Source organism: Monomorium pharaonis, chromosome 10, assembly GCF_013373865.1.
Source record: "Monomorium pharaonis isolate MP-MQ-018 chromosome 10, ASM1337386v2, whole genome shotgun sequence".
NCBI classification, from domain to species: Eukaryota; Metazoa; Arthropoda; class Insecta; order Hymenoptera; family Formicidae; genus Monomorium; species Monomorium pharaonis.
In genome coordinates, this window is record NC_050476.1 from 480867 (window position 1) to 505825 (window position 24959).

General features: G+C 31.2%; 1 long non-coding RNA gene across 1 annotated transcript in view; it reads right to left on the reverse strand.

The window, feature by feature from the left end:
• Positions 1-18116: 18116 nt before the first annotated feature.
• The window catches only part of LOC118647696, a 79246-nt gene continuing 72403 nt past the window's right edge, over positions 18117-24959 (reverse strand). The window contains exon 7 of the long non-coding RNA XR_004964856.1: positions 18117-21800. This is a non-coding gene — a long non-coding RNA (uncharacterized LOC118647696). The remainder of the gene's footprint in view (positions 21801-24959) is intronic.

Below are 24959 nucleotides of genomic sequence, written 5' to 3' on the forward strand. Positions count from 1 at the left end.
CGACGGTGACGACGACGAGGACAAGGCGACGCGGCAGCGGTTCCGCCGAGCGAGTGCGTGTCGCCGCGCTGCTGCTAACACACGCGCGCACCTCTTCACAGCACCACCACTACCACCACTACCACCACTAGCACCCACTGCCGGCACCGCTGCCACCGGGCCGGCGTGCACGCAACGCGATGCGATGCGATGCGTTTCTCCTCTTCTTCCTCTTTTCCTCTCCTCCTCCTCCTCCTCCTCCTCCACTCCTCCTCCTCCTCCTCTTCTACCACGCGGTCGCTCACCGAGGTAGCACCATTGGAGCGCCTCCGCGCTGTCACACCGCTGTCACTGTCACCACTGCCTCTACTGCTACTCCTCTCGTCGTCGTCGTCGTCGTCGTCGCCGTCGCCGTCGCCGTCGCCGTCGTCGTCGTCGTCGTCGTCGTCGTCCTCGCAGTTGCCGCCGCAGATACTGCGGGCTACAATCGCCACCGACGTGCACGACACTGCGTCACTATCTTTACGATTTTCGCCACTTTTTCACACGTTCCGTCGTCTCCCTCGTCACGTACATGGTGACTTTCCATGTGACGAGAATGATACCGTCATCGTCGTCGTCGTTATGTGTTGTTGTCCGTGCCGCGCGTGTCGTCAGTGCATGTACGTTGCGTTCGTTTCCTCGCGCGGAGGACGGGGACGGGAGAGGTGATGGCTGCTGCTGCTGCTGCTGTTGTTGCTGCTGCCTTGTCGTCCTATTTTCAAGCGAGCTCGCCTCGATCGTACAACACTAACACGGTCTATACGTGTGGCAGCACTACCTCCCTCTCTCTCTCTCTCCTTTCCCTCGTACACATGCACGCACACACATACACACTCTTCCTGTCTCTCGCGCGTCTTTTTCCCTCGATCTTCCTTCTTCCGCTTGTTATATTGCGAGTATGTGTATTGCGATGCGGTGACTATCAATTCGCTTCGAACCACGTTCCACCACTATCACGCACTAGCACTAGCACCACCACGTTGATTGCGATCAAGCTAGATCAGGCTCCGGCTGTGGACTGGACGAAGTCAACTGCCGCGTGACGCGTGACGAGCGTACGGTCGGTTGTTTCCGCCGGCGCGCACGAACTCGACACGGCAGTGCAGTGATGCAAGTTTTCACCCGCCAGCACCAAGATGGTACCATTAGTGGGGGCACGCACACAAGTCGAGAGTCGTGTCCGTGGTCGAGACACGAATCTGACTCTCGATTTGTGTGCGTGCCCCCACCAATAGCACCATCTTAGTCCTGAAAACTTGCATCACTGCACGGCAGTGCCGTTCGATTCGATTGAATTCGCGGGCGTCCGCGATGCCCCGTCGTGGCTCGTGGCTTGCCCCCCCCCCTCGCCTCCCCCCGGTCACCAACGAACCGCGATAGGTCACGATCGTCCGTGAGGTTAGGAAACGATCGCGTTTCGCAACCAACGCGCTCTATTTCGCCGACGATTGGGTTTCCTTGATTCGAAAGCGTGTGGAAATTCACGCGACTCTTCCTCTGCCACGCACGACGAACTCTTTTCTTTTCCTCCTCCTCTTCCTCCTCCTCCTCCTCCTCCTCTTTCTCTCTCTTTCTCTGTACGAAGTGAAACAGTTTCCGCCCGAAACTCGGCTCTCGGCTCACGCGCAAACGAGATGTTTTACAACCGAGAATTGTATTTATGTACATACTCTAGCCCGATAAATATCTTTAATTGCACAGTTTGTTTATTGGAATAGAAATCCGGAAATTTGAAATTTCTCGAACGCATGAATATCCGAGCGTAGAAATTTTTCAGATAGCTCATATCGAAGTGTCTCATCTTTGCATCCTCCAACTTTGACCCGATTCCACGAATTATAACTTTATATATCGGAATTTAATTAACAATACTCAATAACAAAATTTAATTTATATAAAACAAATTATAATATAGACGAATATTTTGCGAATTTTTTATACTTTTTTAAATACTTTAAGCTAGAAAATAAAAATATGACGAAAAAACATTCTTGTCTTAACAGTATATTTTTAAAATGTATAAACATTGAAATGAGATATATAACGTTGAAGAAACAAATTATTTACATAAAGAAATTGTACGCGTAGAACGGTAATGATGATAACAATAATATATATGTGAATAACACAATTTAAGAGAGATTTAGTTTTATTCTAATTAGCTGTGTTGAAAGTTCGAAAGTAATTGCGTGCAATTCAAATAAATGTAAAAAATAGCATTCAATAGCGTTGAATCGAAATTTACGGCAATCCTCCTCCTTATAGAAAATATTTTAGCTCGGTGTATTCGCGCTCATGAATGTTATTGAGTCTTTGCGAGTCTTATAGCGTCTTCCATTGTATAGAACTTCCTCATTACTACACACTTTAAGCACTCAGTGCTGCTAGTGCCAGCGAGTTTTTGCCAATGGAAGACGCTATTGGGCTTCTCTAGATCATTGTAGAGCACAAGCGGTAACAATCTCCATTCTCCTTTCGCGCCGTGCCGTGCCGTGCCAAGCCGAGCCGAGCTGATCGCTGATCCTACGAAAAAGTACGAAAACAATAGGTTTATGTACCGAAACCAGACGACGATTTATAATCGCGCTTGTGAGATCGGAATGAGAACAAATAAAATTTCAAATGTCCTAACACTTTTCCTGCGTCAGGGGTTCGCGATGATAGAAACTCGATTTTTAAACAATGTAAAAAACACGAGCCGACGAGCAACCACGTCTCGTCGGGTCACACAAATACATTTGGTAAAATATAACGGACATACGGTTTTTATCCTTGCTTTGTGGCAACGTGATTTGATAATGTATATGATGACGTTATTTTCTCGCACTCCCTCTTTCTCTCTCAGAGTTCTTTCGTGAAAAACTCTTCTTACTTACTGCGCGACGTAGTATTATATTTAAAAAAACAGGCCACGCGATTTAGCGTGCAGTACTAAACTGAACGGAAGTAATCGGCCAATACGAGTCGAAAAAGTTCCATTCATCCTCGATGAAAGAAAAGACTAACAAAATTATCAGTAAATGAACAAACCTAGATCTTATAGAAAAGCTACACACATATACATTATATAAAATAATAATCAAATTGATAAAGGTATAAGAGCGTTTATTGATTATTACTCGCCATTATACTTAATGAAAAATAAAATTAAATCTCGTTGTTGAATTGTTATTGTTTCAGTTTTATTGAATTATTCTTATCTCAAAAACCAATTGATCGACACTGTTGAATAAAACGTAGCAAAAAAAGAATATTCTTATTTTGAGACCATCTTGTGAAATATAAATATTGAAATGGGATTATATAGCGATAATATAAATATAACTTATTTACGCCAAGAGATTTTATATTGTCTTATCAAAAGAAATATATTGCTATTATTCAATTATTTTTATGAATTGAAAGAAATAAATATCGAAAATAACAGTATTAAAAATTTTTTTTAATATTAATTTTTACTAATAATAATATTTAAATCGCAATTATATATTACACGTTGTGTTCTTTAGATAGCTATTATAATATTTAAATAGAAATATATGATATTGTTGAAGTTTAAGATTATCAAATTGTTTAAAAAAGATTTTGTCGGTTATATATAAAACAAAGGATGTAAAACAGCCAAAAGAGGGAGTGCAAAAGAGGGAATGCTTGCCTCGAAATCTGCTCCTAACCAACACCTAAAAAATCAATTTTACTGACTAATTCGATAGATTTTACCGAGCAACTCAAGTAAATGGTGGAGGCGTTGTTTCTACTAATTCTACTTGGGCACCGCGTTAGTTTTTACTTGGCAAACGGCAACATGAGTTTGTGACTGCGTACTAAGTTTCACTGCACTCTACAAAGTTTAATAAACAATTAAGAGATCTGTGTTAAAGTGATCGTGGACGGTTTTGTAAGTTCTTAGCCATCTATGTCACGATACGCAGACATATTTGAGCGTAAGTATAGAAAAAATAACTTATAAATACACGTGTTTTTAAGCGAGTATGTTATCATAACTCATAATGACTCATTTTAATATTCTATTGATCGTTTTTAGACTATTACACATTGTTTTTATAATTGAATGTCGATATTCAAAAATTATTCTGTATCAAAACATCGTATGGTTTCATACGATGTCTCTCTTCGTTGCCGAAATAAAAACAATCAAGGTACCCAAGTAGAAACAACGTCCCACCACTTGTTTGAGTTACCAGTAGAAGTTTCCTCCTACAGAGGTTTTCGGTAAATTTAACTGCTTTTTTCTCAATTATAGTATCTAGTTATTGAAAATTTATTATGACAAATGAGTTTTGCTAAATAGAATATAGACATTTTCCAACAGAGACGTATGAAACAAAGATGAACTGATTGACTGTGTTATATTGTGTCTTTGCCATTATATTAGCTTTAATTTAACACTAAATTTTTAAAATAAAATTAGCAATTGCATGCTTTTTAATCTCGTGCAAAATCCAGAAAAAGATACGAAACTCAGAAAAAGTAGAATTGATCTTGTCTAATTTCTGAATGGCTTGGATTTGTTTGAGATTGTCTTTTCGGTACTAATTTTGCGTCTCCAGTCAGCGTTACGCGCCGTGAGAAATGACAATGTAATAAGAAATCTCGAATCGGCTCGTGCGCCCTCGTCGAGGAATATCTTCCTGTCTGCGAGCCAAGTGAAATCGGATCTTCACGGGGAACGCGACGTGTCAGTGCCAATATAAAGACAACCGGCGCGAAATACTTCTAATTTGGTGCACGTCGCGGGATTTTCTGACCCCGCCCGCAAATAACTTTAGACAATAAATTACGAGTCATTTGTACGCGATAATTGCACTTACAATGATTGCCAGTCACAAATTTCTGAATCAAATTTACTACAAGTGATTTCAGTCTGCAATTTTTAACGACATGTGTGCAATTTTAAATGACAAGTGTCATTAATGTTATATAAATATTGTATAGGACAGAGTTGCTGCACTGAAAAAAAGGCTTGATTATAGTAATCCAGCCTTAAAAATTACTCAATGCTTTGATGAAATAGTTTCAAATCAATGTAAGATAATTATAACAAAATGTTTAACAATTATTACCAAACACTTTGTGATTATTATTATAATCTTGTTATTGTTATTATAACAACCAAATATTTTAAATAATATTACTAATGCACTTTACAAGTTTACTCAGGATATTTTTCCCAGTTTAAATGCATAATGATTACTAAAATCATATCTCATCAGTATTTTAAAGCTTTAATATAAATAACACTTAATGATGAGAATATAAATTTAATGAGTAATATGAAAAAAAAAAATAACAAGCCACATTTTATTTTCTATGTGCTAACAGCACTTAAAAAATTTACTATAATTGATGTTAATTTTTGATCAATTATATAACTCATTTATGTAGTTCATAACAATAATCGTGAAATTTTATTTTTTTATATTTTTATTAAAGAGAGAGTTTGTATCATATAATATTTTACATTTATTATATCATATAATATTTATATACATGTTTGCAATTATTATAAAGATTAAATCAACATTTTTATAAAATTTGTTTCTTAAGTACTACTATCCAAATTTTATTACAATAAATAGTACTAATATAAGACTGATAAATGATAACAATGAAACTAAAAATTGATATGAATGTGTGAAAATATGTCAAATCAGTTGCAAAAATATATTTAAACTAGTTTTATTTCAACGTTTTTATCTCATTATATTGCTATTTATTAATTATTAAATATTTGATCTTTTTTGATAAACTATTAATAAAATCAATATCAGTTAATGATTCTTTATATTTTTAATTATGCTAATTTATAAATTTAATATTTTCAAAGACAATGTGATAAGATACCTAACAGATATGATTTAGGTAATCAGTTTGTGATTATACTGGTGACAAACACTGACAATGAAGAAATTTATAATAAATCTAGTAGTCGAATTTTAAAAATTCCAATGAGATAAAAATATATGTAGGTCATTATTCATTGAGTGTTCAGCTGTCACAGACCCACACAGAACATAATATGTATTACATATCTAATGGATATCCTCGACAGATATTAGGGATATCCATGAATATATAGGAAATATCCATTAGACATGCTATAAATATCCAGATGTCCGCAATGTGCAATCTAATAAATATCCATAGGATATGTAGATCAATATCCAGTCGACATCTATAGAATATCCAGTGGATATCTACATAAATATCCACTAGATACTGCTATGGATGTCGATTGGATATTGATCTATATATCCCATGGATATTTACTAGATCTTATATTGCGGACATTTGGATATTTATAGCATGTCTAATGAATATTTTTTATATATTCATGGATATCCATTAGATATGTAATACATATTACGTTGTGTGTGGGAGGATGTCATAAAAATCATCAAAAGTGGGTGAAGGCCCGTCAAGCATGCTCTGAGAGGTCCTGTAGTTACCACAGAAACACCCTCGTTGCTGGGGAAGTCTAATTTTAAACTTGTTTCTTGCACTGCGAGTGATCCTTATATAGCGTGGTTGTTGCATCTTACTTCCGAGTTGCACGCCGCTCTATCGGCGACACCGCGCACTACTCGGCTGGCGAGTGCGCGGCGACCGAATATCCAATGGATATCTTTAGTAGCTGTTTAGTGGACGTGGATATGTGGACAACACGTGGATATCTAATAAATATCTTTGGTAGCTATTTGGTGGACGTGGATATGTGGACAACGCGTGGATATCTAATAGATGTCCTTGGTAGCTATTTGGTGGATGTGGATATGTGGACAACGCGTGGATATCTAATAGATATCCTTGATAGCTTTTTGGTGGACGTGAATATGTGGATAACGCATGAATATTTAATAGATATCCTTGGTAGCTATTTGATGGACATGGATATGTGGACAACGCATGGATATCTAATGGATAGCTGTTTGGACATAGATATGTAGATAATGTGTGCATATCCATTAGATATCCCTGCTAGTTATTCAGAAGATATAGATATTTAAGACATCTATTAGATGTCTACTAGTTATTCATAGTAGATATGGACATCATATAGATATGTAGATATTTATTAGATATCTATTAGATATTTTGTTCTGTGTGGGGAGAAGTTCAGTTTTTTATAGCACAAATGTCTATAAGCTTCTATAGAGTTATTGTTGCTTTTCAATTGAAGTAAAATTAAAAATGCAAGTCATATCCCGCGTTGTCATAAATTAGAGCTGATATTTTTCTTTTCTTCAACCATTACTTTTACTTGATTTTTTTTTATGTTCCTATTGTGACCTATTGCGTTGATTTCTACACTGTAACAAACTTCGTTAGAAACTTGAAACTTTTACTGGGAAATTTTATTTTTCAAGGCTTGTCGGTACGCAGAAATCTCTTATGTGCGAAGAGGAAATTACATTTCAGGCGCTATTTACATCGATCGACGTATTTAATCGCACTCCGAGATATCGCTATTTCGCGGTTGTATTATATTTTATCACGTGAGATTCTGTGGTGCAAGAAGCTTCACCAAATTAATATATTTATAAAAGCCATATATTTAATTGTTTCACACGCATATCAGAATGGGTAATCTTTGTTTGGAAAGTTAAAATATAGATATCTAATTGAAATTTATTTGTCAACATTAAGAATAACCATTTATGTGATTAATACGATATTAGTTAGGGTGCAACGTGAGTTTCTTTCAGCTGGAAAAATTCGCTGGAAAAATTCGCTGGAAAAATTATGCTAAAGTCCTGTCATCTCTCCATTTCTTCTTCTTTCTCTTTCTTTCCTTTTTCTTCTTCCTTTCTCCTTCCACTCCTTTTTCCTCTCCCTTTCTCTTTCTCTTATATATATATATATATATATATATATATATATATATATCTCTCTCTCTCTCTCTTTCTCTCTCAATCGTTAAAATTAGCCCATAGCGCGCATCCGCTTCACAACTTTCAATCACAAGACAATTCTGTTCGGCTGATGCTAATTACGTGGAATGGCGTGACGCTAAGATTTTCCACGTGTCACTAGGTCACTGTATCCAATGCCTACACGAGGACGTTGTGAATACAGATCGCTCTTTAAATATTGGAGTGCCAACGATCGCTTTGACCGGCCATTTCCAAGTACGACCAGGAACGTAACAAGCTAGCGGTATTGTACAAAGATTGGCATGCATTTTGATTTTGATATATATATATATATATATATATATATATATAGAGAGAGAGAGAGAGAGAGAGAGAGAGAGAGTGTGTGTGTGTGTGTTAAATACACAGAAAAAAAATGTAATGTAGCCAATAACATATGTAATTGCGGGCTGCCAACTACATAAAATACTCAATACAATAATATTTGCTATTAACGCAATACAATATTATTGTATTGAGTATATCTGTAATTGGCAGCCCGCAATAACATATGTTATTGAATATATTACTTTTTTTTTCAGTGTAGATATAACATGCATATATGAAGAATTTTATACAGTTTTATTTAAAAAAATATATATAATCTCATATATATTTAACATTAAATATATATATATGAGAAAATAAATTAAAATTTTTTAAACAGAAATGTTTTTTATGCAGTAAAAAATCGTTGGTACACGAGAAGTATGCAATTGGCTTCCTCTCTCTCTCTCTCTCTCTCTCTCTCTGTCTTTCTGTTTCTACTTTTTATCTTTTTTCTTTATCTCGATCTTTATCCCGTTTGTTCTTTATCTCTCCTTTCTCTTTTCGTCATTCTTTCTCTCGTCCTCCTTCTTCTGCTCTCTCACTACTACCTTCTTTCCCTTTCTCTTAATACGAAACGAGTTTCCTGACGATTCAATGCCTTGGTCTCGCAAATGTGAAAGTACGTTACTGCGGGGTCTGAAAGTTGTTTTGCTCGAAGGTTTACTTCTCGAATGGCCCTGGACCATTCACTGAGAAAAGTTTTGCAAAAGTATATACAATGTACATTGAAAAATTATGAAAAAGAAAAAATTAAATAGATATTATATTAAATAAATAGATAGATATGTCATTTATTTAAATGCCCTAGAACTGTATTCTCTCAAGCGCTGAAAATATACATAATTGATAAAATATAAAATAGGAATCAAATTTATAATATATAATAAATAAAGAAAAACTAATAAATGTAAAAATTAAAAAAATAAAAAGACAAGAATAGATACGACAAAAGACGCAAACGTAATACAAATTAACTAAGTTTAACTTGAATGTAGACTACAATGTAAAAAGCTGTGTGGTAAAAAGTAATTATTTCTTATATTATATGCGTAAAACATGCGTAATTATAAGTGCAGAATAAACACTGTAAATTAAATAAATATTAGTGTTTCTCTCAAATATTTTTATAAATTTATATGTTCGCAGTTCTACTATAAATTCAAATTTATTCAAAAGATTCTGAATACTAGTAAATTTAATATTTTAATCATAAATATTAAGTACAATAATTTTTTTATTCTAATTTTTTTTAAATAAAATTTTATTTTTTTTGAAAGAATATACATTCTTTTCTTAAATACATAATAATGAGTTTTTCTAAAATTTGTGATGAGAGTATATTTTAAAATTATTATCAAAAGAAAAGAGAGACAGAGAGAGAGAGAGAGAGAGAGAGAGAGAGAGAGAGAGAGAGAGAGAGAGAGAGAGAGAGAGAGAGAGAGAGAGAGAGAGAGAGAGAGAGAGATTGTTTTTCGCACTCAACAAATCACGACTCCGAAAATAGAGTGATAAATGGATCGATAAATAAAATTGTTGCTAAATGAGAATGGGAAGCGAATATAAACTGTTGATTTATCATTCAATTTATGTTTTAAAATTTAATTGTACAACAGACGAACTAACATGTATTAAACAATCGTATCTCTCTGTTTTTATATTTATTGTTCCAATTTTCTTTCTTGTTGTATTTTGCTGATCTAAATTTTGCTTTTTGCCTGCAATTTTTTACATAAATTTGCATTATCATTTTCTTTATTGTTCCTCACTTACACGTGTCTGTCTTCTCTCGAGACTTTTCCTCCTCCACGCCGCTACTCCATCACTCCTCCATCCTCTCTGAACCGGATTGTATTTCTATTATCCATTAGTGCGTCATCGACGCATGTGCGCTACATATGAGGAAAAAAATGTGCACAAGTGCGTCATGACATGGTTTAAGAATATAATTAAGAAGCTATATAGTGTAGGACGTTTGTAATTTAGGCGCGCTCGGTCTAGCCGTGTGCGACGCTTCTCTTTATTTGATTTTGTCCTCTTCTTTTATTTTTCCGGTCACGAGTCAGTCGCGAAGAGGCACGGCTAGCGTAAAGACGATTGTAATTTAAATTTTATTTCTTGTAAAAATATACCTTTCCTGTTACCATTAAACTATTATGTCCTTATTGTTATTACCAAGCCTAAGAAAATCTCTCTTAACTTATGCAGTCTTATTTTTCTTTTCCTTATGCTCTTCTATAGCAATTACAAATGCTGAATAAATCACAAGTTATGAGTCTATTTCACTCAAAATGTAAAGAATTTTTCCGATTTCTTGTGGAGAAACGAATTATCGAGTTAGCGAAAGATGACGTGAAAAAGTACAAAAATATTGTTAATCTTCTAACGTATCTTCCTGATAGAGATATGTAGTTTACAAAATTATGCATCGAGATTCTGACTTTTTTTAAAAACATTCTCCAGTCCGCTCATATAATATGATTTAATCAAATATAATTTTTCATTAATTCTTGAGAATAAGTGTATGATTAATATATGTATGAAGTATTCCTGCATTAAAAAAAATTTGTTCCTGATATAAGTTTTTATCGTATAGGTCAAAAACTCTTTGTTAGAAGATAACTGTTACGTTTAAATGGTATGTTATACTGAGTGAAAATATGACAATGTCATTCATTACTACATTGAAATAGTTATTCTTTCTCAATTTTTTCTACACCAATATTTATCAATATTACAAAGAATTTTTTTTAAAGAACAAATTATGGTTTTTATTGCTTAATTTTTGTTTATTACTCATTATTTGAAAAATATTTTGGCAACGTTAAAAGTTTTTGTGTTAAAAGATATATATGTATGGAATGAATAAAAAGTTACCTTTTTAAGCTATATGCATTTTTACTTCTCGAAAACAAAAATTTCAAAAGTGTTTACGCCATAATATCCATTTTTATTGGCATATCTCTCCAATCAACGTAAGGTTTCGCTAGATATGTGATCTAATCGGCTTATTCATGCGCGGAGCATATAATTTTATTACTGATAGAAGTGGCCGAATTTAATCTACCTTGTTCTCGTATTTCTAACATCTCTTCACAGCATGATTATATTATACCTTTAAACCTACCTTTTACGTCTACGATTTCCGTGCTATATAAGACAGGAAGGCATTTATCTGTTTCCTCACGAGTATATTATGCGTTTTGGAATCGCTTTTTCCTTTTTCATATCGACTAACTCCTCAACGCGAGGAGGTCCGCGTAAAAAATGCGCATAATTGACGATTTATATAGAGAAAAGATAGTATCAAATATTAATAGATATCAAATTGAAACCAATATATTCTATTTAATAATCATTGTTTTGTATATAAGGAAGAGATTATATTTAAGCGTAAGCGCAGACCAAAGAAGGATTTATGAAAATTTTTATATTTTCTATCAAATTACTATATTATTTACACTACTTATGGTTTAATTTTCTAAAATTTCTATTTATAGTCCGTATCTACTATGGTATATAAGTAAATTTTACAAATTTTTTTCGTGTATGTACATAAATGTATACAAACACAAATAAAATAGGATAAGGTTTGTTGTTCTAATGAAGCTTGACAAGTTTGTTGATGTTCTGATTGAGGTTCTGGTAAGTCTTCTTCATTATTATCGACTTCGCGTTTGTTATTCTTCGTTACCTCTTCTATATATGACCGTAACGATCGTAGGCAATCCCTCGGCGTGATGTGCGCTATCTACAATTTACACAGATATACGGAATCTAAAGTTTAACGCTGATTCCGAACGGCCTAATTAGAGGAATTTTTCTGGACAAGATAGTCTCGATTGTTGTCTTCCGAGATGTAGCAATCGAATAAAAATCAAATAATTTTATTCGGGATTTGAATTCGGGTCTCCGACACAGAAAGCAAACGCATAACTCATTGTGATCGCTACCATCGTTACCTCAATTAATCTGATATAACCAAGAGATCGAATGAATAATAGATAATTAGATTACTAATATAAAATATACCAAATAACCAAAATTTTTCATAATCTTTTGTAACCTTTCACATCTTCAGTTACTAATGCAATAATCAATTATTGCAATAAATCAAATCGATAATTAAACTTACTTTTAATAATGCAAAATAAATTGCATAAATGGTATTGTAATAAGATTTTTTCATATTACTTCTTTATGCAATTTTTTTACTAATATTTATTATTATTCACTATCCGTTATTTAAAATGGACTGCTGACTAGTCAGATTTCTATAATCAAACTAATTTTAGATTGAAATAGACACTCAAGAATAGTCTTAATTTTATGTTATTACAGAGTTTTAAATACACTGTTCACTAGCTGAGTTTCTAATATCAAACGTGATGTTGGATTGAAATGAAACAATCAAGAATGTAGAAACAACTTAATTGTTCAATGTCGTCATATTAAAGTTTTAAGTGCACTGTTCACTAGTCGTAATGTTTGATTAAAAAGGATTACAAATATCAATTTAATTCTTTGATGTCAGACCGAAGCTCTAAGTGCAGCAATGGTTAGCTTGCACTGGTCGGGCAAAGACTGACACTGAAAATAGTTTTTTTTCTTTGCCGATAAAGAAATTTAACGAACCCTGTTTTCAACGTGCAACTGGAAGAAAAGAAGATGAATAAAGAATAGCGATACGATCAAGTCAGTTTTACAAATGACTTGCGAATTTTTCTGAATATGCTAAATTCTACACGGAAAAAATTTCGTAGTAAAAATACCATGTACAATAGTAGTTGCTGACCATGAGAAGAAATTTCAAAGAATTATACCATAGTAGTTTAATACTATGATAATTTTTACTATAAAATTTGCTTCATATATTTTTTTGATTTTCGAGTAGAGTATGCCACTTATATCTTATAAATGAATAATACAAAAATTATATATAAGTTGTTTTGTTATTATAATTATAGTTTTTTATGAATTCTATATCGATTTAAATAAAAATAAGTAGCATTATATTATCTTATTAATATATATATGTTTATTTACTATATTTTAATATAATTTTTAATATCATAAACGTGTTATTATACGGAAATTTTTTGTTAGAGAATCTGAGAAACGTGTTATTATACGGAAACGATTAGTAATTACGCTTGTCTCACTTAGGAACTTGAAAATGAAAAATTAAAAACTAAGTTCTTTAAATTACTAATGTATAAAATAATTTTATTTTTAATTTTATTTTAAAGATTTACGGAAATTGAGAAAGCCTACATGCAATTTTGTAATGCGAAATGGTATATCACCGCGAAATATGTCTCGCTACTATAATCACGAATGATTAACGATATCGCTCATACACGTCGTTTATCATTGCGAACAAGCGTAATGTTTTGGGAACGCTCTAATAACAAGCACATCTGTTCTTAATCAATTCATCAATTGCACACAACAAAAAGAAAAGTGATGTTCTTCCGAAGAATAGTTTTATGGATACAATGACAATTGCCAATATATTGAAATAATTTTTTTATAATGCAATAAAAATTGTAGAAAAAGAAGCAGGGAGCTTTATTATATACAGTAATTATTTAGTATAAGGGAACCACTTTCGAGCGTCTTGACATATTTTAATATGATCCTAAGTGATCTTTAAGAGATATTAATCGTTGTTTATTATTCATTGGTAAAAAAGTCATTAACAAAACGTTTTAATGGATTTTCAATTTTTAATGCAAATCTTTTATCTGACACTTTTCACATTTACGGTACAAAAACAAATTTCTAATTTTACAGTTTTACACTTCTTTCCTTTTTTCATTATAAAATAATGAAAAAAATTATATATTATATATTTAGTATTACAATGACTTCTACATTCACAATTATAAATAACTTTTTATATTTATTTGTAATTAATACTCAACATTTTATATTTAATATTTTATATTTCTTTTTTTCCTATTCCTACTTTTTTACTTTTTGATTTTTTACTCAACTTTCTTCTTCTCTCTTGACTTCTGTTCCTTTCGATTCAATTATCCAATTCCTCTTGCTTATTTCTATCTATTCATCCATTCTTTTTCTCCTTTCTTTTCTCTCAATCCATATATTATGTTCCTAATATTTTTTTTCTCTGTTTTTCTTCTCTTATAATTTTCCAGCATATGTTCCTATGTCTCCAAATCATACCTCTACAAGTTCTCTCTCTCTCTCTCTCTCTCTCTCTCTCTCTCTCTCTCTCTCTCTCTCTCTCTCTCTCTTTCTCCTTATCCCAATATCTTCCCTCGTTTCATTGCCTAGTCTGAACCTCACTACTTTTATCATCCTTCCTTTCTTTTCTTTCTCCTTCAGATACCTTAATATTTCCTCCATTTAGATCTTGTATATCTCGTGAGTCTCTCTTTATTTTCCTCTCCTGGTTCTGTATTGTTTTGTCTCTATTCTCCAGTTCCTTCACTACATTGTTTTCTCTTTCTCTTTTTCTTTCTCTTCTATCGCGCGTATCCTCTTTCTGCATAGAATCTCCTTCTTTGTTCCTCTCAATTTTATCTTTCTTTCTCTTCTTCTCCAAACTTTTTTTTTCAAACATTTTCTAATTGATAAATTGTTTTCTTTTTTTTAATCTGAGAAAATTTATTACAGTAAATTAAATACACTTTTGAACCTTTAGTACATTTTAGCGATAAAACTTGAATTTCCTAGCTATAAAATAATGTATAAATTTTAAGTTAAAAGTTATTATTCAAAAAATAAACTTAAGAAGTTTGCAGTTTTTTTCGTTTTGATAACTTTTGATTAGTATTATAGAATCAAAACATCATTAATAATCAAATTATTTTCAAATTTTATACAAATATTTAGACATAATACAATAGAACATAATAGAACAATCTATGACATTTACAAATTTTGGTAATACTTTGAGATATGATACATAGTACTTCTAAATGAATATCAACATGAAGGCAATTATGCGAGTTCGAAAAATATGTTTGTACATATACAATATGCAGACATATGAAAGATATATACATATGTAAGGACGAAGTATACATAATACATACATAAATATGTATATATGTATATATGCATGTGTATTCATATGGCACGGAAATGGTAACCTTTTTGCCGGTCATACCGGTCGCAATCTTAAAAACGGATGTAAAACGTAACACGTACGCTGTTTATCTGTTGCTTTGCAATCGGCAATGTTTAGTTAATAACATATTTGGTTATAAGTCGTATTGTATGTTAGCCAAGTTATAAAGTATAGAGGTAAAGAAAAGAATAAAGAGGAAAGGGGGGGAAAGAGAGACAGAGAGAGAAAGAGAAAACATATATAAGATTTAAAATATTTAATTATTTAAATGTTTTTTTCATAGACTATTAACTTGCTGATAACAAAAAAGGTATTCTTTGTTAAAGCGCAGTTAATAACATTACATATGATATATTAACAAAAATAACAAATTCTTGTATGCAGAGAAAATTTGTACTTAGAATTTTTTTTAACATGATAATTATGGACATTTAAATATTAAATTCTAATAAAATTATATTAAATTTTACTGAAATTATAATAAAATGGTTCGCGATGTTGATGTTATCTCTTCTGAAAAAATAAATATGATACGCTAAAAAAGCCGTTAGTATAAAACTATAGAGAGACTGGTATGTAGATAAAAAAATAGATTTTACAGCAAGAACAATTACTCTTGTTCTGACAAAAAGTTTTATGAACGTTTACTTAGCATTTACATAAGTATTTTTGACAGTTCTTTGAGAATTTAGAAACATTAGTACAGAATTTGGAGAGTAGAAATTGCAACGTTGCAGCGTGAAATTGCACGTTGCAGTTTGAAAAACGTTTGCATACGAAAAAGAAGAAGAGACATTACTTCAAAATTTTCATGTAACGTTATATACGTTTTACAAGTATACCGAAAATGTTCAAAACAAACGACATTGTGTAAGAATTTTTTATAAATTTTAAAAGCGTATAAACTATCAAAAAATTGTTGTAAATTCTCAACGCTTCTCTTATTTTTGACAGAGAAGTGTTAGGAGCAGACAACGTAAAATCCACAAAAGCCATCTTTGTGCAACAAAATAAATATCGTCACATAATAGCGGAGGCCTTATAACAGCGATGTTGCACAAAGGGGTATAGACAGAAATTTTTACCCGGGCAGTTTTTTACCCTGGATATGTAAATCTCTCTCTGCAATCTCAGGTAAGCCGGCCCCGGGTTATCGACAATAGGAACATTTTCGGTAATTATTCACACTCTGTTGTTTAGTGCGATACAAATAAATTCGGCAATAGCCCAGCAAGAACGAAAGTGATGAGAAAAATATCGGAAAAGAGTAAAAGAAATCAACAGTCTCTTTTGTCGCGTCCATTTCCAAGACCAAATTGTCCCAACTTGAAATACCTTTCTGAGCAAGAACAATTCCAAATTGCTTTTTTTAGAGAACCATAATGTTGATTTTTAACTGAATTCCAACAAAAATTTTCAATTTCAAATATATTATTTATTATTAATAAAGTTATTGTACAAAATGTAAATGGACGTCATGATATCACTTTCTTCTCTCTATATTTTGATAATATTATTTTTTCTTTTTTTTCGAAGAATTAGAAGGATTAGTCAGTGTTAATCTATTGTTCATAGCTTATTTGCCTCTCTTACAAATCTTTGGATACCTGTTCAAAGCTCTTTCTCTCTCTCTCTCTCTCTCTCTCTCTCTCTCTCTCTCTCTCTCTCTCTCTCTCTCTTTCTCTCTCTGTCTGTCTTTTCAATCTTTTAAGTAAAGATTATTAAAATATTTTTAGCCAAGTTCTTACAAGAAGTTCTTAAGGTTCTTAAGACAATTGACATTTGCACGAAACATCTGAAATGAAATGGACGGGAGGGGCAATGTAAAACACCTCAGAGTCACGTTTCCACAATGCGGGTGCATGATTGCGTCTGCACGCGAGGTACACTCAAGGTATCGATTATTGATTCAGTTGTAAATAGACGCGAATGATAAATTTATCAGTAGTGGGTGCCGTTTTCCACCTTGATATCTGTACATATGCGTCTGCTTGGTTTGCGAATAGTTGCGCAATTTTACAGTTCAAACATGAAATTGTAATATCCTGCAGTTTTGCATAACTATTTGAAAAGCTATTTTATTTCTAATGCCGGAACATTTATTAAAAATTATATTATTTTAAAAATAATTGATTTTTTAAATAGTTATTACAATATTATATTTAAATATGATATATCTTTAAATAATATTTAATAATAAAGCCATATCTTTGAATATTAACTAAAGCAAGTATGTACATAATATTATTATATGATATTTTATTTTTATTAATTTCTAGAGTATAACAGTATTTATTATACAAGAGAGATTCGGAGCTTTTTTTCTTAAAACAGATAGACTTTTTCTTGTTGCACGAAACAGTAACTTTCACTTAGTCGAGGAAACTTTCGAGACGATATCGTGTTGAAAATACCGATTAATCTCAGGTAATGCAATTGAACCGTTTGACTTTCTATTGTCTTGGGAATTGAACAATTAGCGAGTGACAATCAAATTATATAGCGTTATTATTAAAATCGATTTTAGATGATATGCCTTCAACAAATTTAAATAAAAGTCTCAATATATGCAAATTATCATTTTTCGTTAAATATATAATAATATTATTTTTCTTTAATCTGGCAATAAAAATTAGAACCTCTATAAAAAAAAATCATTTTACAACATATAAATATCAAGTTATATATTATATGTATATAAACATATATGTATATATATATCATCTTGTCAATTTTTTTTTTGAAAAATTTATTTCTTTGAAAAAATTGCTGTTTTTGCTATGTAAATGATATATTACCTAATTATGTATAATAATATATGTATAACATATATAGGTATGATGTCATCCGGCATCATTCTGTTGTTTGAGACCAAGAAAGTCATATCTCCATACGTCTAATTATAACAGATAGTTTATCTTTTCTCTTTGTCTTTTTATTTTAATGACCGTTGTTTCCTAATTGACCATGAGTTAAAGTCTTTACATTTTTGACATCCGCTTTTACATCTGGAGAAGATGACATAACTTGCGACTACAATCTTGCGTTTTTATACTTTGCATATTACATACAAAATCTTGTGTATAAATGATTTTACATTGTCGATCTCGATCAAGTGTGATAGTTATTTAGTATCCCTTTAAATAATTGTAACAATTCCATTTTAAACATTTTAATACGCCTTTCTTATTAAAAAGGCGAATAAAAAGGAAGAAAGAAAAAAAGAGCCTCGACAACTTGTTATGAATTAAACAGTAGAAAAGTAATAAAAGATATAAATCACGAACGTAATTTAACATACGTCTTTCGTTTAACCTGACGTTTCGGCCTTCTTTATATCTCAAATTGAAAATGATATTGTAGTGACATCTTGCGTGAAAAAGATATACATTATAGGATAAGTTAGAGTAAATCTTTATCAAAGAAGCATGCACGTAAAACAACATTATCAAGTATTATCGTAAGAAGATATTGCAGTAAAAAAGAGCTAGAAATCTAGATCGAGAAAAGACAGCATATAACGCTATCTTATGTTGATAAAACACTCGTTACAATTTATCAATAAAAAATTTTTTTAAATCAATCTTTTTTAGTAATTTATATCATCATATACATTCTAAAATAATCTATGTAGATATATTTATAGTACATCTTTAATTTAAAATAAAATAAAATATTATAAATTAAACATAAAATCTTATACACACATTTTGTATATACTTATAAAATCAATTTCTGACAAAAACTCATTTTAATTACATATATTTATTAAATCTGTTGAAGTAATTAAAATAAGTCTATTAGAAATAATATTTTTTTCAAATTAGTTATAATTTATCAGAGTAGTGTATATTATTTGGCTAATAGAATAGTTAGGATATATTGGACCAATATTGGGCTAATAAATTGTGCTAGTAATTTTTTATAAAAGACGTAACTGTAATTTCTATGAAATTATTTATTCTATAGCATAAATTAAATAACAATAACAATAATTAATATTATTTGATTGACATATTATTAATTGTATAAAAAATATATAAATATGTAAATATATAATATGTATAAACAAATATGCATTCACACATTTAAATGCTGATTTTTATGCAGATAAATGCTACTTCTGACATACATCTATTGTCCTTTTATCACGCTTTGCGTACGTTTGAGAACAGAAAAGCACAGGTGAAGCATGCACATGGGGGAGTTCTTCCGCTTTTACAATCGTAAAACTGCAGGTGCAGCTTGTCACACAATGAACAATACTTGAACACCTCGGACGAATTCACAAATTATGCGAATGCAATTTTTCACGAAGCGTTTCTCATTTTCGAGTAACGGTTGAAATGGTAACGCCATTTTCTCTTACTCCAACGTTGCAAGCTAATTTTTAAAAATTAATCTTATAATTAAACACTTTGTGCACCTAATGAGTTTTTTTTCATTCTCTTATATTTCTGATTAATGAAATGTATATTGAGTTATTGTGCAACAGAACACACAAGAATACAATTAGAATATGTTTCTTTTAATTAATCACGTTTAACAAATATTCTCTCTCTCTCTCTCTCTCTCTCTCTCTCTCTCTCTCTCTCTCTCTCTCTCTCTCTCTCTCTCTCTCTCTCTCTCTCTCAAAAGTCATAGTCTTCAGAAATTAATGAGTAGCTTCCAGAAATTAATAAATCACATAGTTTATAAATAAATTAATATTAAAAAACTTTCTTTAATATCTGTTAACAGTAGAATTATCTATTATAATCAAATCGCAAGATTTAAATAAGATATTACATCTATTTAATGTTACCTAGATATGTAATTTTTTACGCATTGAAATGTTATATAATATTTTGTTATGCATATTCATAAAATGTTTTACAGTTTATAACATACTTTTCAAGTACTTTTACCTTATTTTTATTTAAATGATATGAAACGATAAAAATTCATAAGAAAAATGATGGAGGCGTAACGTATAATTTGTTTCCCACGAAGCCATTCAAGTATGACAAGTAACTGTTCGCGCATGCAAAGTTTAAGTTTCGCGAATTTGATAGCTTGATCGTCAACGCGTGCATAATCGATCACACAAACCATATGGTTCACGTGCCCCCAGCATGGAAGTAATGGGTCATGGTTACATAAAGAAGACCTTAAACGATGATCATGCTGATCTTATGTTTCAAAAGTTGATATACAGCGCAGATGTTCAGAAAAATATAATCCCATTAAGTAGAAACAATTTTAACAAACGTTCGATCGATACAAAAATTTAATTTTACATGAAAAGTACGTAATTTCTATTCGTTCAAAGGCCAATTAATATAAAATCATTTTTATATTTTCTATATATTTTTTCTTACACAATCGTTGCAACAATGATATAACAACAAAAGTTTTCTAGTGTAAATATTTTAAATTATTAAAATTTTATAATATAATTTTTTCAAATCAACTTTTTTGTGTAACAAAGGTAAGGTAAAGAAAAAAAATTATTACTCAGTATGTTACACTTCTTTCTTTATTCATTGAATTTTTATTGGAATTTCTGCAAACTCTAAAATAAACTTTTTTTAGTTATGTTATTGCAGCAAATAAACTATTTTTTTTAATTAAGGGTAGTTGTTCAAGGTAAATCAATGAATTATTTGTTATAATTACCTGGCGAAATTTAATTTAAATGTTAAATTTGCTTAACAGTGTAATTTTCTTTTACACGTAGTGAACGAAATACAGCTTACCCAATGAAATTTATACAATCGGCGTATTAGCATTTGATAAAATTTACTATCCTCTTTATTTTATTACTTGTCAATTGATACGTTATCGTCATTGTCATTTCTGTGAATGAGATAAGTCGAATTGATTTTTCACTGAGAAAGACATAAACCTATCGTGAGAAAAAACGGACAAAACGCACAGCATTTTTTGATTTTGATTATTATACATTACTCAAACTAAAATATAGCAAATTGAAATTAATGAATAATAATATTTGCATAGTAGAATTATCTGTTACAATTAAATCGCGAGATATAATTAAAATGTTAAATCTATTTAACGTTGCCAAGTTGTATAATTTTTTTTTACCCATTGATAACAAGTGAAGAAATAAAATAAAGAAATGTGTGTGTAATTTACCCAATAAAATAAAATGTAGCTGTCTTACAATTTTTATTTTTGATATTTTTAGAGTTTCCTATTCTTACATCAGTATCGACTATTCAATAACGCAATTAATATTTTCATTAATATCAATGACTATGCGTTTATGAGAAGCCCTATTGACACAGGAAATGTCCCCCTTTCGTTCACGGTTTTCCCGTCCTTCAATTTCGATTTCGTGAAGGGCTCTCGATCCGGAAGTCAGTGCTTTCGAAAGGAAATATCTTCAAAGGATTCTGTCGGTCGACTATTTCCTGAAAACGTGCCAACGGAAATTTGAACGTTTATGAAATGCATAATAAGCGTCGGCTGCCGGGATTATAAAGCGTATGCACTTTTATGGAATGGTAAAAAGCATCAGAAAGCGGTGACTGTAACGTTACATGCATGCAATTATAAAAAGTACAATAGTTATAAGTTACAGCTACTCAATAACATGTTGTGTGAAATACAAGCATCGAATAATATAAATCATATCAAGATGTATTGCAAAAATACAAAAAATAATAGATAAGCAATATTATAAATTTTGTTTCATAGTTTATTTTATAGAGAATGGCCATCAATACTAGTAATACTCGTTTTCTTATTTTTTGGAAGCTAAACATTGTACTGATTAATACTGACAACAAGTATTAATACTCATAAAAACATTATTTGCTTAAATAATTAAAGATCCATAGCTTATACGTAACTTTTATCATAATATTTCATAACTTTTTTCTATATAAAATGTGCTAAAAACGAATTTTTCAAAAGCAAGAATAAAATTTACTCTTTTCTTTATAACATAATTTTATTTTAAATAATTTATTTTTTTAATAAATTGCTTATTTTTATTATTTGATTATTCTTTACTTTTTAAATTGTTTAAAGTAAAAAAAATTTAATTTTAAACTGTTTAAAACAGTGTTACTATTCGTCGCACCAAGTTGCGAGTAAGGGGTTAATATTTAGCGATAGATACGTTTACTCCCGTTTTTTCAAGTTCGTTGCGAGTGGATTCGCCGGCATACCTTCGTATATTATTTACGGATATTACAATTATCTCGTAAAACTTTTTTACGCTTCGACGTGTTACGGACGATCGCCGTCGCAGCCGTTTCTCACGAGGGAAAAGGCGCCTCTGCGAGGACGGTTGCTTCACGCAACATAAATTTTACGCGTGGAACCATGGACTCCTCCACTCGCGTAGATCCCCGTCTTTGCAGGTGTTCCTCGCGAAACTTTCGCACACAATTTGCACGGCGCTCTCGTGTGGTATCGGTTCCCGGGCTGTACGTTAATCTGCGACGCGCCAATGCGACGGAAGGGGCGGCGAAATTGAGTTAATGTGCGAGTTAATGCCCCCGCAATTATGCCGAGTCGAAATAAAAATTGGCCACTCCGCGATGCGTGTCGAACAAGCACGCACTCCTGTGCGTTGTACGAGAAAGTAATTCCTTAAACGGTCAAAGAAAGCGCGCTTTTGCGCGAGACTGATTCATAAAGTTTCCTATTAGTGACCGTTTAAAGTTTAAGGTTTACTTAATCAACATGAATTCTTATAGTATCGAAAAGAACAATTGCGGGTGTAATTAATTTTTTCTAGATAATTGCTGTATAAACTGTGCACGTTCATACTTAATATTTTATAATAATACGATTAATGAAAAAGAAATACACATGATGATATCACTTGGTATGTTTTTCATTTTAATCATTTTCTTTTGCGGTTAGCGATCAGTAATGCATACATTGAGAGAAAAGTATTTGGTATTTGTAATTATAATTGAATGTTAAAATAATTCTAGTTATATAGGAATTTAATTTTTATGATTATTACTGTAATATTAGTAATAATGACGTACAATGTGTTATGTTGACAAAGAAAATGATTGCAATTACCATAATTTAAATACGGATGATTATAAATTATAATCATTTTTATGTCAACTGTGTTTAAAATTTTTTATAACACATTGTGTATTGTTATTACTACAGTAACAAACTTAAGAATGGATTTATAAATATAATTGTCTTTAATTATAAGTATCACAAATATAAAATACTTTTCTCTTAGCATAAAATATCATAAATTTGATTATTTAGGCATGTAAACATATACAGTAAGCTCTTTTCTGATGATATTAATCTAACCCCTTCCCACGATAGTGATAATGAATATTTCAATATTTATATCCTAATGCGAAGTGTAAATTATCGCGTTAAAATGATCGTGCGATAATTACATTTATTTACCTTTCTAATTATCCTTGACGTTAATTTTCTTGTACGCCATAATATAAAAATATTTAAAGAAATTTATATATCAATAGCGTCAATCTCGGAAAATGCTGAATTGTTACAAGGAACATGAAAGCGAAATTTATGTAAATCTCTTTTGTTCGGTTGTCTCGTCTCGCTGTCACGGTCCGTATAAATTAAATCGCCATAGAGCGGAGCAAATCAGCATGCATTATTTATCGTTGGGGGTTTCTCTATGGGAAACTTTCTCTCTCTTGGGGATGAAAATGCCAATATACGTTTTTGTGAGAATTTCAATGTTTTAAGGGTACTCACATACATTATCGAACAACTAGCCATTAATTAGGCTACTTTCATTTCCAATTCATATAAAAATCACAATTTAATTCTTTTCGCTACATGCATATGTACTAAAGAATTTAAATCTGCTTTTATATAAAAACAGAATTGCTATACTGTTTTACAATAAAGTTTATGTTATATTAAATTATTGAGAATAGACATCTTAATTTTTTGCAAAAAAGTCGAAGAAAAAAACGAATTTTTTCCGAGAAATACAACTGTGACAAAATAAAATACTAACATTTTTTTAAATTTCTAGAAAAATATAACAATAATGCATATATTGCTAAAGCAGTCACAATAGCGTTTTCAATTTTTCAGAGAAATTAAATCGAAAAAAAAAACTGTTTTGTTTTTTTTTTTCAAAATATATGGAGAAATGACACTGATAATAATAGTAAGCTTTATTAATAAATTTATAAAAACTTTCTATTGAATACATTATAGAATTATAAATCCTTGCTCATAATAACGTATAATTAAAGAATAATTAAAGTATAAACAATTTAGAAATATAAATTATTATGACGGATAACATGAATCATTCATGCGGTTTTTAAGATTATACAAAAGATCAATAATTACTTTAACTAAGTGTTGCAGCCGGTATTATTTGCAGAATGTATCTAACATGAATGAAGCAATTGAAATAACCAATATACAGTAACCAAATGAACTGACAGAAAAGGATACTTGATTCAAATAAATAGTTATTTAAATAGTACTAATGACAAATTTAATAAAAAATAGTATTTATTTCAAGTAGATAATATTTTCTATAATTTAGAAAATGTTACTTGTTTAAAATAAATATTATTAATTTT